The 17098-nt window shown below is 41.1% G+C and overlaps 1 protein-coding gene across 1 annotated transcript in view; it reads right to left on the bottom strand.

Annotated features, from left to right (window-relative positions):
- The window catches only part of SMARCC2 (SWI/SNF related, matrix associated, actin dependent regulator of chromatin subfamily c member 2), a 2789858-nt gene that overhangs the window by 74996 nt on the left and 2697764 nt on the right, over positions 1 to 17098 (bottom strand). The gene's annotated exons all lie outside the window — the stretch shown is intronic.

The raw sequence follows: 17098 nt of genomic DNA, 5'->3' as shown, positions 1-17098 counted from the left end.
GAATGAGCTCTCACCTGACCTGGATGAGACATATCTCTGTCCTTATAGACCTGAAGGATACATGAAGAAATCCATCTAGCAAAAGTGACCTTGGAGATAGGTTTCCCAAAAAAGGGTTTATAGAAGGATACAAACAATTGATCAGATTTACAGAAATTTTTTGTCCTGTGTAAATAGAATTGTAACTGTCTATGAACATTCAACAAGTGGAGTTTGTATTCCATTTTGTTAGTAAAATTAGGAAAGAACACAGATAAATTGAAGGCCTGATTGATATTGATTGGTGATGCCACCTTAGGAAGAAAGGATGGATTGGTCCGATGGGAAACACGGTCTTTATGAAAAATCATATAAGGAACTTTGATGGACAAGGCCTACAGTTCTGAAACCCTTTTGGCAGAGGTAATAGCCACCAGAAAAGCTGTTTTCCAAGATAAATATTTTAGATCTACTGTCGCAGCAGGCTCGAAAGGTGGAGCGACCAAAGCTTGAAGAACCATAGTAAGGTCCCAAGGGGGAACAGGATCCTTGACCAGGGGGCGTAACAAAAAGGTGCCTTTAATAAAGGCTTTACACAGTCTGGAGGAGGCTAAAGAGGCAGAATTCTCGTCCACATGAAAATGAGAAATGGCAGCCAAGTGAACCTTGACTGTAGAAGAACTAGCTCCGTGATGAAATATACCAGCTAGAAAATCAAGAATGGCAGAAATAAGAGCCGTGAAGGGGTCTAAACTCCTTTGAGAGGCCCAAAAGGAAAAACGTTTCTGCTTGCTGCAATAAACCTTCCTGGTCGAAGACTTATGAGCAGCCACCAGAATAGATCTAACTGAGAAGGATAGTCCAGGAGTCCTGGCAATCACGGGAATTGGAGCAGCCAAGCTGTGAGCTTCAAACTGTCCAGGTTCAGATGAGGCACCTCCGAAGGGTGTGAAATCAGATCCTGAATGGGATCCAGGATCCAAGGCGGAGCCAGAAGATGAGACCAAAGGAAGGGAAACCATACCTGGCGAGGCCAAAACAGGGCAATGAGGATCACTTTGCTCCCAAGTCGACGAGCTTTCTGTAAAAACCTCAGAATAAGAGGTACTGGCAGGCAAGTATACAGAAGACCAGGAGGCCAAGCATGAACTAGAGCATCTCTGGGGGACTCCCCCGGCAGGGGGTTCAGAGTGAAAAACTTGCTGCACTTCGTGTTGAAAGGAGATGTGAACAGATTGCAGCAAGGTTGACCCCACTCGCGAAAGAACTGTTCTGCTACTGAAAGATTCAGAGACCACTCGTAAGGCATCAGAACAGTCCAACTTAGCCTGTCTGCTAGGATGATGGACCATTCCAGAATGTGCATTGCGATGAGAAAGCGACCGGTGGAGATTGCCCATTCCCACACTTTCATGGCCTCACGACAAAGGGGGTAAGATCTGGTCCCTCCCTGTTTGTTGATATTCCAGACCACTGACATGTTGTCTGACTGAACTGCAATCGTTCCCAGAGGAAGAAAGGCATGAAGGGCCTGCAACAGTAGAAGGAACGCTCTCATCGCTAGGACATTTATGTGCAAGCTGGTCTGTACAGGGGACCACAGACCTTGGACTGTCCTGCCCGAACAATGCCCCCCCACCTGAGTCGGGAGGCGTCTGTGGTCACTGTGGCTTGGGCCGAGGCTGGAACAAAGGGTCATCTCTCCAAAATGTCCTGAAAACACATCCACCATATGGGACAACTGACAGACTCGACTGAGTTGAACTGGATATGCCAATGGCAGTTCCAATAGGGACCATTGTACAGCTAGAGTCCCCTGTAGAATTCTCATGTGTAACCGGGCACACGGGAGAAGAGTTATGGTCGCCGCCATCGAGCCGAAAGCCCTCTACACCGATTTCACCATTGGGAGATGAGAGTGGAAGATCAGGGAGTCATGCATCCTCAGGTTTTGTACTCTCTCTGAGGTCAGGAAGATTTTGCACTGTAGAGTATCTATCCTGGCGCCAATGTAGTCTACCACCTGTACAGGATCTAGGAGTGATTTGGATGCACTGATTGTGATCCCCAAATGCAGGGCAAGAATCAGGAAATAATCCCTGGTTTGGGAGAGTAGATGCCTGGTGGGAGCAGTGAGAAGCCAATCGTCCAGGTACAGATAGACCTGAATCCCATGAAGCCTCAGGTGAGCCACTACCACCGCCATCACTTTGGTGAACACCCTGGGGGGGCTGTGTGAGACCAAAAGGTATGGCTCGAAATTGGTAATGATTTTCTCCTAGCCAGAAGCAGAGGAACCTCCTGGAGCTTCTGTGCATCTTTATGTGATAGTAAGCATCCTGGAGGTCTAACGAGCACATCCAGTTGCTCTCTTGCAGGTACGGCATGATGGACTTTAGTGTGACCATCCGGAACTTCTCTTTGACAACTGACAAGTTCAGGGTAGAAAGGTCCAGAATAGGCCTTAGGTCCCTCATTTTCTTTGGCACCAAAAAGAACCTGGAGTAGAAGCCCGATCCGGACTAATCTGGGGGGATGGTTTCTATGGCTCATTTTTCTAGCAGCTTGGAAATCTCCTGAGCTGCTGCCTCCCTTTGCATGGGTGGTATATCCAGGAGGTGTTTGGGAGATTTGGGGGGACCCACAAAGGGGATAGAGTATCCTCTGCATATGATCTGGAGAACCCAGTGGTCTGACGTTATGGACTCCCATACTGCTAGGTGCAAGGACAATCGTCCCCTGACTGCCTCCAGAGTAGGGCAGTTGGGCCACCCCTCAGGGTTGCTGCCCAGGTCTGTCCAAGAAAGGCCCTTGAGACCCAGAATTCCTTGGACCCCCTCCGTCTCTGGGCCGGGATCCATTCTATCCTTCTCTGCCTCTGGGAGAAGAAGAGCCCTGAGTGTGCCGGGAATACTGTGACTTCCAGAACCACACCTTCTTTTGCCCTCTCTGGTTCCAGGAAAAGGACCTTTGAGGGTTCGAGAAGCAGATCCTGACCGCAGACAGTGTCTTCCCGTCCTTTTCACTCTAGACTAATGTTTCTTTGACAGTCTTACTGAAGAGAGTAGAGCCGTCATAAGGGGCATTGGCAAAGGATGCCTTGAAAGGTTCCAAAAATTGACATAATCTGAGCCAGACGTTGCACCTCATGGACACACTGGACCCAGCCACCCTAGCCGCTCCTTCAGTAGCATGTGAAAGGAGTCGCATAGACGTGTTGGAGACTGCTTTCAAAGTGGCCATCCTCGTACAGAACAAGATACTGTCCTCCTGCGACATGGACTTAGGGGGAGACTCCTCCAGCTCCTTTACCAGGTTGCATTGGAGTCTGGTGACATGGGCCAGGTAGTTTAGTGCCCTAATTGAAAAGGTAGATGAAGCATAAACCCGCTTCTATAGGCAGTCCATCATCCGCGACTCTCGGTCAGGAGGATGAACCGAGGAACTCTCCTGGGCAAGTTCCTTCTTTGTGGCTGATGCTACCACCATTGCGTCTATGGGGGAGCCCTTGTTCCATGCTGGCCTATTTGTGGGGAGACTCAAAATTTTGTTGGGTCTTTTTGGAATTGGTTCCATGGTGTCCGGCTCCTTCCATGCCGTGAGGTGACCAGGTACACCAAAGGATCAGCGGGATGGGACACCCAGGAAGTAGATGGGCCCGTGCCAAAAGCCTCCAGGAATACGGACTCGTCAAAGGAAGGTTTGGGGGCAGACTAACCTCCCCGTTGGTGTAGAATTTCCATGATGTCTCTAAAGGAGACATCCTTGGGAGGTGACCTAGGGGTACCTTCTCCATCATCCAAGTCTGCATCCTTGGTGAAGGACTCGGGGGAGTCCAAGTGCCTCCTCTTGCACATATGCTTGCGAGGCACCTCTCCGGGGGAACTCACAAGCCACTTGTTCCTCAGGAGGAACCGTCTGGGGCTCCTCGAGCACGGACTGTCCCTCTGGTAAAATGGTGGGAACCGTAGAAAGAGCCGAGGGGGTCTGGGTGGAGTCTGAGGGGGCAGTCAGGGGTCTCGAGCCAGCGGAGAGAACCCTTTCTACCATGTTGAATGCTGAAGGACAGTGAATCTCCTGAGAAACCAATAAGGAGGCCGGTCTCCCCGGGTCCGACGAGAAAACTGGAGCCGGGCCCGAAGTGGACGGAGCTCCGAGGGAGGGAACTTGGCCCGACAAAGGTGGAGCCAATGAAAAAAGTTGCACTCCCTCAGATCCGACACCCAAGCTCTGGCTCTGAGAATGGCTCGGATCCAAGATGGTCAGATCCGACACGCTCCAGGCACCTGTCGGCGTCAAGGAAGCAGGTACTGTCGGCGCCGACCCCCTGACTAAAGCCATCCTCGGATCCGAATACTCCGAACTCGATGGATGGATGGGAGAAGGAGATATCAGCTGGAAAAAAGGAAGTGAGCTCCCCCCTCCTGAGGGAGAGGGGGCTGGCAAGACCCTCATCTGGATCTGACTACAGATGAATCTCCTCATCATTTTATCCATATCGACCTCAGACAAAGACCGGATAGACCTCGACGAGGCCATGGACTCTGACCTTGTGGGTCAGGGCACTGAGGCCCTAGAAGCTGAGCATGTCTCCTCCAGCTCTGGGGAGAACCTCGGAGATCGGAGCTGAGGGGAGTCATGGATCCTTAATGTTTTGTCTGATGAAGGGAGGTCTGGAGACCTCTTACGCTTTTCCCTCAACTTCAACTCTCTCTCCTTCTCTCTGCTCCTTTTCCGCTCTGCTTTCACAGGCTTTTGCACAGGAGGTTGAGTCCCAGCCTGGGAGGGAGGAGAAGCCAGGGGAAGAGAAGAAGGAGAGACGGCCACAGCAGCCACTGTGACCGAAGACGAGGCAACAGTCTTAGAAGGGCGAAGAAGGTCTTTCAGGGCCAACTTGGCCTTCCTGTCTTTAATGGTGCGTGGGTTGAACCCCATGCATATAGTGCAGTCTGTGTTCAGATGGGCCATGCCTAAGCACATAACACACAGAGTATGGCCATCCACAGGGGATAACTTATGGTGCATCTTTTGTAAATAGGCTTGTCAACCATAATGTCAGAAGAAAGAATAACTAAAAAAGGAAATGTTATTTCTTTCTTGCTGAGAACGCCCACTCACCACACTCAAACACAACACACTCAGAGGGGGAGGGGAAGCAAGAAATACATACAACTACTCTAACTAAGCTAACTACTCTAAAACTATGGAACTCTACACACCAAGTGAGGGGAGGAGACAGGGGAACCTACTCTATCACTATCTAAAAATTTTTAAAGAAAAAAAACAGATATTTTATAGTTTTTACCCACCGAAAATCTGGAGCTCTAGAGATCACGATGCATAAGCTATTTGCGACAAACGAGATCTGGGAGTTGGAAGGTAGTGGAGGTGTATTATGGGTAAGGGGAGGAGCTTGTAGCTCGGAGCAGATGCTAGTAAAGTTGCCGGCTCAGATCCGATACGGATCTGGTATCCCACAGGTTGAAGACCAAATAAAGTAAACTACTTCAGATCTTACTTGTTTAGTTAGTTCATGTAATCTATCTTGTGCTCTAAAAAACAATCCAACTATTGATTCATTTTTTTCAATATTCCTCTTGGCCTACTGTCACTTTCTGTTACTACTCATATTTTCCTGTTAACAAAGGCAACTAATTCTACTGGTGCTTCACCAGATTTCTAACAACTACTCTGTTGCCACCAGAAAAAAGTGGCTTCTTGTTGCTGTGCTTACCACCAGAAAGGGTCACACAACAAAGGGCAGGTTAAAAAACTGAAGCCGCTACTGCTTACCATATTAAATGACCTCTGAGGAGAATCCCTCTTGGTTGCTCAGTAATTGGGATTTCGCCTCTTCAATCATAAATCAACACTTTTTTTTTCTTTGAAGTCCTTGTACTCAAACACATGCAATAAACAGCCTATGCACCATAATATCCCATATTGTCTGTATGTGAACTAGCCTAGCTACTGGGTCCACCAACTCACCCCATAAGATTAAGTGAGCACACACAGCATACAAAACAAGGGACAGCAATGGAAATTTGACACTTGAAATGCTAAAAGAAATAAGCAGCTACATACCTATCCAACCTACAGAGAACCCCAAGAGGTGAAGCTGGATGGAGGAAAGGTCCAAGCACAGGGATAGGATGAAACAGCAGGGTCCCCTCATAGATCAGTAGATATATTAAGAACACAAAAACTTTCTCTGGTAGGTTAATGAATGGTTTGAATCCCAAGCCGTAAATCCAGCATAAAGCAAGTACTGGAAGAAGTCACGTCTCTAGCGAAGTGGCCTTTGACCACAATATTTTCCAGTAGGTAGTATGCCTCTTCAGGTTAAAAGATAATACATTTAACAAGGCTTACTTGGTGACAGGGAGACACTCATTCTAATAATCAAATGAGAACAGCAGCTGTTTGGTCTTCCTAAAGTCATGCAATAGTTTCAGGTAAACCTGACTTAACCATGCACTATGCATTTAGTCTCTCCACTGATTTTTGCTGTGCCAAAGAAATCTAAAAGGAAAATCAACTGATTAGGGACTACTCAGAAAAAAGTAATTCTGGGGGAAAATGTGTGTTAATCCAAAAAGGACAACAACGGCAAGTAAGTCTCTGCTGGTGCCTCACCAGATTTCTACCATCAACTCTCTTGCCACCAGAAAAAAACTGCCTTCTTGTTGCTGTGCTTACCACCAGAAAAGGTCACACAGCAAAGGCCGGGATGAAAAAGGAAGCTGCTACTACTCAGGTAAACAAGAAATATGTGCTTACCATGTCAAATGATCTCTGAGGGGGAAATACTCTTGGTGGCTCAGTAACTGGGACTTATTCTCTGGTGGGTTAATGTATGGTTTGAATCCAAGGCAATAAATCCAGCAGGGTGGAATGAACTGGTAGACATCCAAAGGACTAAAGTTCAGAAAGCTAAGTCCTGAAGCACTAATATCACTGCTACAGCTGCTGTAAAAACAGCAACAATTGGTAAAGGTTTGAATTGGGGACCAAGCAGCATGATACGATTGTCTGCAATAGAAACATTCATGAAGCAAGCACTGGAAGAAGTCATGCCTCTAGTGGAGTGTCTTCTGACCACAATACTTTTCACTAGGTAGTATGCCTTTTCATGGTGAAAGATAATGCAGCTGATAAGCCACTTGGAAAAGGCTTAGTTGGTGACAGGGAAACTTTCATTCTCAGAAGTAAATGAGAAGAACAGCTGTTTGGTCTTCCTAAAGTCATACAACTGTTTCAGGTAAACCAGACTTAACCATGCAGTGTGCATTCAGTCTGGTTTCTGCTGTGTCAAATAAAACTAAAAGATGACTGGATGGACCACTCAGATAGTAATTCTGGTGGAAAATGTGTGTTAATTCAAAAAGGATACACAATCCTTGTTAAAGCCCATCTGTGGTTTCCTGCATAACAAACCGCAGCTCCAAGGATGCTATGAACAGAAGTAATGGTCAGGAGAAAAAGCAGTAAGACAAAAACTTCAATGCCATTGAAGAACAGTTGTTCAAACAAATGTGAAGATGTTATATCCAAAGCATGAAAAACCAAAAACAGCTGATGAGGAAAACCCAGAACTTATTTAATAGACCCAAAATAAAAACAATAAAATCAATAAAATACCAAGTATCCAGTTAGCGCTTTCGTCTCTAACTTTGAAACTTCTTCAGACTGAATACATTTAGCATCACCAAGCATTTACATAACACCTAGTCATGTGATTAAAATACTTTAGTGCTTTAACTCTTTGTGTTTCAGGTAAGCAACAAAAAACTCTCTGTTGTTCAATCCTAGTGGATAACAAGCGTTAAGTTTAACTTGCCATAAACATTCTTTCCACCCTAATTCTTTCTCAGCGTCAAACTTATAGTCATACCTTGCAAGATTATTTAATACAATAACTTTAAAATCCACTTTACATTTGGATGAAATATAATGTTTACTTAAACCATTTTTATCATTACCAGCTGATACTGCATATTTATGCTCGTATATTCTCTTGTAAAGCTCTCTGGTTGTTCTACCAATATAAAATGACTGACAGGGCATACATACAGCTAAATATACAAGAAACTTAAGATTTACAAGTAAATCTGTCTCTGATTTTAATCAGAATATTATTCACCCTTATTTCTTCTATTCCAGTGTACAAATGACTACAAAAATTACAGTTGAGACATTTGAACATCATTGTTTTTACACTGCTATTCAATGGTAAACTTAAGTTTCTCTGAAACAAATTCTTGAAACTTTTGCCTCTTTTTGTACAAAACTAGGCTTGTCGCCAACTGCTTTAGTTATTTCTGAACAACTGCTAATACTATTTCAATTTCTTCTGATTATTTGCTTAATCTCTAGTGAATCTATACTGTCTGCTACTTGCATAGTTAAACAATAATCCACATTATTGTTGTTCACATTATCATTGACTTAATTTTTCCAAACATTGCATACTTCTTTCAGTTTTTCTACCATCTCCATTCGATAACCTCTGTGGATAAATCTGTTGCATATGCTCACGTTTTCTTTCAGAAAGTCCCCATCATTTTTAGTGAGCCTATTTACTCTCATTAACTGCCCTTTCACTATATTTTGCTTAGTTCTGGTGGGATGCATACTAAAATAATCTAAAAAAGAATTATTTTGTACTTCTTTTTTGTATATCTTGCTGAAACGTTTACCATTTTCCTTCGATATCATCCCATCTAACTAATTTATACTGCTGTCAATGTTGCAAATGGTTAAAGCACTAAATTATTTTAACCACATAACTAGGAGTTATACAAATGCTTGGTGATGCTAAATGTATTCGGTTTGAAGAAGTCTCAAGGTTAGAGCCGAAAGCACCAACTGGAAACTTATTTTACTGACTTTATTGCTTTTACTTTGTGACTATTAAGTTCTGAGTTTTACTATTCAGCGTTTTTTGGTATTCCACTGAAAAACAGGTTCGAAGAGGAGACAGACGAGCCCATTAGCCATGAAGTTCAAATTCCACATAGCAAATGTTTTTTTTCAAAAGCAAGCAGATTCAGTGGCAAGACTTCTGGTCCAGAGCACCACAGTCCAAGATTCAACCCTGATATTTAGTCACTGTATATGTGGAGCCTGAACCTCTCTCTTGTGTTTATGAGTTTTCTCTGGGTACTACAGATCCCACCCACCTTGTAAAAACATGACAATTGAATGGCTACACTAAAGTGTCTGTACATCTATGGAGTATTTAATTCTTGCTTTTGTGTTCCAGGTGATGGCTGAAAAGGGTCTGACAAGAACAAGTTCACTTACCCAGCTAATAATTAAATTAAATAAAATGTCTTGACTTAAATGGTCAGTGTTCCATGTTTCTCTCTCTTGGGATCCAAACTGACCAAGAGCTTCAGATAGGTCATGACTGCCAGGATGACCATTTTTAGTTCCTTTATGTGTGAGGGCACAACTCACTAAAAAATCTACCTGTTAATACTGGCAAGAGGGCATGGATCAGTCAGAATAAGGTTGTGTTGAACCCCAATTATTTGAAGCAGCAGGGGGAGGAAAAATAGGACAGTATCTCATCATTCAAAACCCTTTGTGTGACCCAAATAAAAGTAATGACATGGCCTACAGCTACAAGGTCTTGCAAACAGATGTAATGGCACCTACAATAAAGTATTTTCTAAGATATGAACTTCAACTATAACCATATACTTTTTCATCCTTTACTGGTAGGTGTGATGCAAACTACACTGTAAAAGCGATAATGTATTTAAACATCTAATGTTACCATGAGTGCAACTGTGCTATGTCCATCATAAGGATCACTGCTGCAGCATCTCCCACAGAGTACTGAAGAAGTATATGGTATGAAGGGTCTAGCTGGGAAGAATCGACATATTGTATAGGATTATAGTGGCATATCCTTTTCTGCTCCTGACCTGTTTGTCTAGTCTATAATGCACATAAAATGTGACAATGAAGGCCCAGACAGCTGCCTCATAGACATTATGGGCTGACAGATTTCTGAAAAAAGGAACGATAATGGCTGCTGCTCCAGCAGTTGACATGCATCAGTAGAGCTTTACTGTTGTGGTCTAACAAAAGAAAAATATAGTTTGCTGGCAATATGAAGTGTTCACTTGGTTATGGGCCTGCATGGTTTTCCTTTCATAAAGGGGAAAAAATTTTCATTCTATATGAATTTCTGGGTTCTTTTAATGTATTACCGCAACTGTATGTGCCCATTAATTCAAGTGCTACTCCATTTTGCTTTTAGGCTTCAGGTCAAACACTGGTAATTTTACAGTTCAATTCAGTGTCAGTTCTGAGAATACTCTGGATAGGCAAAGATGACCAGTCCCAAGAACCAATAACTCCTTATAGAAGGCAGTACAGAGTTCCTTACATATAAAGGCTTGCAGCTCAAACTTTCCTTGCTGAAGTAATTGCCATGAACAAACCCGGACTGGAAAACAAGCTGAAATAAAGCGAAGATAGACCATAGGTAGAATAAAATCTCTTTACTGGTGCTTCCCGGTACCTCGGCTCAACAGCCTTTCAAAGGAAATAATTGTTACACCATAAGGCGCAACATATTTAAATGCACAATGGTGTAAAAATGATTTCCTTTGAAAGGCTGTTGAGCCGAGGTACCAGGAAGCACCAGTAAAGAGATTTTATTCTACCTTGGCATATCTTTGCTTTATTTCAGCTTGTTTTCCAGTCTGGGTTTGTTCATGTGATTGTTGGAGTCAGTTGGGGTGTGTATTTTTGCTTTTTGAATTTTCGAGCCTAAGCTGAACTAGCTGGCTTGTCATGTCTGGAACCGAGGCTGATTTCCCTTCCATTTCCCGTCCTACCTCGCTAGTTGAAATATGGAAGGAAAGAGATGCTAGAGCAGCTTCAAAAGACTTGTGGCATATGGGAGAGCCGGATTCATATGAGGGGGATTTTCTATTATTGGAACGTTTACTCAACAAAGAGGTAACTCTTTTTTACGATACCGGTTTACTAGAAAAATATTTAAGCTTGGATTTGACCCCTAGGGTCTTAGAGTAGTCCGGTTACCTTTGTTTGATTTTTCTGAGGAAGAGAGTGACCTGTTTGAAGAGTGGAAGCAAATTGCTCTAGCATGCACCACAGGTTGGTTGAAAATACTTGTCAGAAGAAATGTTAGACAACGTATCAAAGTGCAGGAGGAGATTTTATAGTTACAGGACCATTTGAGTAAATCTGTTCCTGTTTTGTCTTTCAATAAAAGGATCAAGGAGATTCAGGGCCGTGCCAGTAAGGTTGAGAAGGTGGTGATCACATGGAAAAACGGAAAGTTAGAACGTGATATAAGGGACTATAAAAATGGCACCATTTTTTCATGGCAAAGGAAAACGAAAAGGGGAAGGTACAGAAGTGTTAGTAATGGCAGCAAATCCCATATATTATGTGATTCTTCAGCTTCTTTGGCTGAGACAGCATCCAGTGGAAAGAAGAATGTGTCATTCTGAATGAGGGTACTGTAGAAAAACAACCATCCTCGGCACAAGTCAAAACCAGGGGTCGGAAATGGCAGGGAGCGAATACATACGGTGGTGGCGGCAACAATAGAAGAAAGAACTAATGGCAGTTGTATTGACTTTAGTGTTAATTCTGCCAATAATATTAACAATGAGGCTTGCATTTTACCCAAGTGTGTGGCGCATGAGGACATTCTAGGTGACTGTACGGACTTAAATATTGTGAATCTTTCTGATTTGAATGTAAGTAATGATGTTGTAGCATTGTTATTGAAGGGAACTAAATTTGTTCCTACATTTTTTTCCATCTTTAGCTGATGTCATTTTGGAAACAAGTAGTTTTTGTAGGAAACTGCATTTAAAAGTGCAAGTGCCTAATGACAATGTTAATACTGAAGCTAGTAATGTAAATGAGGGGGATAATTTGAGTGTTTGTTCTGACGATTCAGTTTTGAATGTGTCTTTATATGCCAATGAATTTTGTGACAGGGTGACTGATTTTCCTGTGGGGGAAGCACAGGGGAATGTAGATAGACATGATGAGGGTTTTTGTACAGGATATGGTAGGTTAACAGTTCCACGGGTCCCTAATCGTAGTGATTTTTTTTTCACCGAAATTATTAGCAATAGTGCAACAATTTGAAAATGTCCTGTACAGAGAAGTAAAATCAGAATATAATAAGTTTATACAAAGATACAGGACATATAATTTAAATAAATGTGAGTGGTTGGCGCTTAACAGTTTGAGAGATGTGAATGATAAATGTGTACACTCAAGCTGATAAAAGAGGGTAATTGGGTAATTTTACCCACTGCAAATTATAATACCATGGCTGAAGAATTATTGAAGGATCAATCTGTATATACTATGGTATCGGAGGATGTTGTTTCCACTTTTAATGGTGAATTATTGGATTTATTGGAAAGGGATGAAAGGTTGTTTTTTTTACCCCCATGGATGTCAAGAAACTTTTTGTGAAAAACCCTAGGGATGCCATTTTTTTCATTATCCCCAAAATTCATAGAAATGTGTACAACCTGCCAGGTAGGCTGATAGTATCAGGTAAGGGCTTTTTTCTACAAAATGTGGGCATTTTTTTGGACCATCAGTTAAAAGTTTATTTGAGCAAGATTGTGTCTCACATTAAAAATGGTAAAGATTCATGTGATTTGGTGAGAGCTATGAAATGTAACACTGGATACTATTGGGCAAGGCTCTTTATACGAGCATTAAAAATGTTTGGGGTTTGGAAGCAGTTGGCAAAATGATGGGTGAGGGTCCACGTACAAGTTTTATATTACAGTTGTTAGAGTTTTCTTTGACACACAACTGTTTCAGATTTAACAAACAGTATTTTCTATAGAAAGAGGATACTGCGATGGGGGCTTCATATGGCCCACCTTATGCTATCATTTTGAAAATCTGTTTGTTTACAATACTGAATTTTTCAGGCAACATGTGATCATCTATAAGAGATATATAGATGATTTGTTTTTTATATGTAGGGGTGATCTTTCTGAATTTCAAGACTTTGTGGACAATCTCAACCAGAATAACAACTCTGGGTTAGAATTCACTCATATCACAAAGAGGGGGAGAGTGCAGTTTCTTGACTTAGAATTTTTTGTAACAAATGATGGGGAAGTTTCTTTTAGACCTTTCACCAAAGAGACAGCAGTTAATAATTTCTTATCAGCCGACAGCATGTACCCCCCCATTTATTGGCTGCATTACCCCATGGAGAATACAACCATATTTTTAATAACACTTGTGAAAAACATACTGTGAGAGAGGAATTTGTGAAAGTAAGACAGAAGTTGCTGAAGAGAGGTTATACTTCACATGTTCTTGATAAAGAAGAAAGGACGCTTGAAAATTCTGTTACTTTTAAACGTAGTTCAATTGGCAATGCATTGCTTGTGTTTAGGGGTAATTTTGATTCTGTATTTAATACAGATAGTGATGAAAAATTATTTTTTGCCACTAAGTATTCCCTTTTTGTAGAAGTTTGAGCATGGTTGTAGAGAGATTTTGGCCCATAATTGCGAATGAACCAACCCGGAAGAATTTATTCCCTAGAAGAATCACTTTTTCTTATAGTCGATTTTCCAATTTGAAGGAGCTGTTAAATGCAAAAAGAGTTAAGAGAAATCAGGGATATAAGGAATGTTATTCATGTGGACATTGTAAAATCTGCAGGAGGATCCGCAATTTCTCTTATAAATGGCAAAAAAATATAAGGCTATGGAGTTATTTAATTGTAGGTTATGCGGGGTGGTTTATATTATTGGTTGTGGATGTGCCATACTAGGTAGTACATTGGGCAAACCAGGAAAATGGTAAAAAATCATCTAATGGAGCATCTGGGTGACATCAAACATGGCAGGGTTGAAAATCCTGTGGCAGAACATTTTCAGACAGCTTATGTTGGTCTTGATTCCAGTTTATTTTTCAGTGTCCTAGCCAAACCATTCAATAATGTTTTTCTGACTGAACTATTAAAATTAGACCAAATTTGTTATTAATTATGGTACATTATTCCCCAGATGTTTAAATCGGGTACTTAATATTAATATTTGTTATTAAGTAATAGTTTGTTCGTCTTATGCTGCAAGAGTTTGAGTCTTGGTTATTTCAATGTAACGTGATTTTTCTCTTCATATGTGTTTGATTATTCACGTGCAACTTGCTCGCAAAATGTTCTATTTTTCTATATATTATGCTATTATAGCAATTAGTAAGTGAATGTGATATTTTATCTTGGGCATATAATGTATTTATACATTTTCATGTAATTAACCTCGTGCATCACACAACTTGGGTTGTTTGTGCATTTTCATGCATTATCGTGCACTATTTTTTATTCATATGTGCAAGTGTTTTTGACATGTTGAGACTCGGATGGACAAGATGGTGAAGGGTTAATGAGTAACACTCACTGTTTAACACTTTTGTAATAGAATGATTTTACATCAAGCCTAATTGTTGTGCATTTAAATATGTTGTGCCTTATGGTGTAAAAATGACTTCCTTTGAAAGGCTGTTGAGCCAGGGTACCGGGAAGCACCAGTAAAGAGATTTTATTCTACCTTTGGGGTATCTTCGCTTTATTTCATCTTGTTTTCCAGTCTGGGTTTGTTCATGTGATTGTTGGAGTCAGTTGGGGTGTGTTTTTTTGCTGTTTGAAGTAATTGCCACCCAAGAAATGTATTTTCATGGTGGTGTACTGCAGGTTTGTAAGTGGTAAAGTAAATTTTCTGTTACAAAATTAAAGTCCCAAGATGTGGGTAATGTCTTCCATGGGGGGGGGGGGTTAAATGAAGTACCCCCTCCTCCGGAAACTGACAATCAATACAGAAGTCAGCGGATAGTCCAAGGGCAGGCAAACTGAAAAGGCTGACAGATGGACTAACTGAAACATAAGCCAGGCCTTTATCTAAGAGCCTTGACAAACACAGCATGATCTTGAAATAAAAACTGCATTCTGTCACAGCCTGCACATCAGACACATTCTCTATTCCATATAGGCAAGTATTACATTTTTTTTTAAACAAGAAACATCTTTATTAAATTATCATGTATGACACTGGCAATCTTACATTTATATAACTGAAAACAAGCCATTTTGACATAATTTTAGTTGCAAACATTATACTTTACAAATCATGTTTACACAATTGTAAATACAAACACTATACATCACTTATTAAAACTCATTGTCAGTCAAATATTACACAGTTCATTCAGATCCTGCCTTCTTTTAAACGTCATTCCTTCTCTGCATTTATTGTTCCCACAGTTTCCATTTTTTCCTATGTAATTTGCTCCTACCCTTTTCTAAAGATCCCAATTAAAGTTGTTTTATCTCTGTTATTATATTCACTATTTCTAGTAAAGTTGTTTAAGACTTTAGTTTCTATTTTCTAGTGACTGCTTTTTTGGCAGCCACCATAATTAGACTCAGCAAGGCCTTAGTATGTCTAGGCAATTCCGATTATGTATCATAGCTCAAAAAATATTTCCTTAGTTACACCAATTTGCTAACCCAGTATCTCTGACAGAGCAGTCTGCAGGAAATCAAAGTCTGCTAACTCATTACACTTACAGAAAATATGTTCCCAGTTACCTCTTTCTTCCCCATCATTCTCCAACATTTGATGTCTACCTGAAGAAAAAGTCTTTGTAGTCTACCTGGGGTATAAAACACCTATGTAAACACTTCCAAGCAAAGATCCTAAATCTTCTAGACTTGGTTGCATAGTTGGGAGACATACATATATCCCCCATTGTTTCTTTGTTTATTGATTATCCAATCTTTCTTCCCAATCCTTTCTAACCTTCTTCGATTGATTGTAATAGTTATCATGCAATATTTTATATACTCTACTAATTATTCCTTTTTTAACAGCAGCTTCTGTTCTAGGTTCTACTAAAAACTCTACCAGTGCTGGTCTTTCATTTAGGACCCCCCCCCCTATTTCTTTCTCTTTGCCTATACTCTGATATCAACTCTTGATAGGGAAGGCAATCTCTAAACTGCAGTCTAAATAAATTCTTGGCGTCTTCCCATTCTATTACCTTTCCCCTCACTAGTTATTTGCTCCCAGTAGCTTGTTTCCTTTGCCAGTTTTCTCCAATAAATTCCAGCCCCCTGTTGCTTATTGTCTGCATCCCTAATTGCAGTCATCCCTATCTGCAGAATCTCATTTCTCCCTTCCTATGGTGGCTTAGTTCTTAGAATACTTTCTGATACTTTATGAATACAATATTCTGTATGATTATTGTTATTCTCCTTAAAGGTCTACATTCAAAATTCCAGTATCTCCTTGTTTCTTGAGCTTCCCCAGTTTCATCATCATCTCTTTCCACTCTGAATTATAGTTTTCTGCTTGTGCTATGTATAGAAGCCTAACTATGTTGCTCTGAAATACCTCTTCAAGTCAGGCAATCCCAATCTGCCTTGTTCTATTGGAAGAATCAGCATATCCCACTTGACTCTTGCTATCTTCCCCTCCCAGATAAAATCCTTCAGGTCTTTATTAATTGCTATCCAGAACTTCTCCTCTGGTTAATAAAATATGCCTGCCCCATGTATAAGACTAAAGGGACTAAAAACATTTTAACTGCTTGTATCTTACTATCCATATACACAGAGCTTCCATTGTTATCTTTTTAGTCTCTTCCCACATATTCTTAGCTGCCATACCAAAATCATTTTTAATCCATACTCCTAAATACTTCATTTTATCATGTCCCCATAAGTATGGACATTGCTGAACCAATTCGTATGTGGGCACATAATTTACCATTATTGCCTTTGTTCTGGCTTCATTAGTTTTGTATCCCGAAAAGATCTGAAATTGTCTCAATATGTTCCACAGCACTGTAATATCCCTTTCTAGTTTTGTCAAGTATAAAATAATATCATCTGCCAATAGAGCCAGCTTTTCTTGACTACATACCAATTATATCCTTGAATTTCTGAATCCCTTATTTTCTTTGACAGTGATTCTAAATATAATGCAATTAACAAAAGGGAAAGCGGACACCCCCGCCTGGTTCCTCTGCTCAAGCAGAAATTATCAAAGAAGACCTCACCCACTTTAATTTT

This window comes from Protopterus annectens, chromosome 9.part0 (assembly GCF_019279795.1).
Source record: "Protopterus annectens isolate FY-2018-M chromosome 9.part0, PAN1.0, whole genome shotgun sequence".
In the NCBI taxonomy this organism is placed as follows: domain Eukaryota; kingdom Metazoa; phylum Chordata; order Ceratodontiformes; family Protopteridae; genus Protopterus; species Protopterus annectens.
Note: the sequence above shows the minus strand (reverse complement) of the source record. Positions and strands in the feature narration are given on the sequence as shown.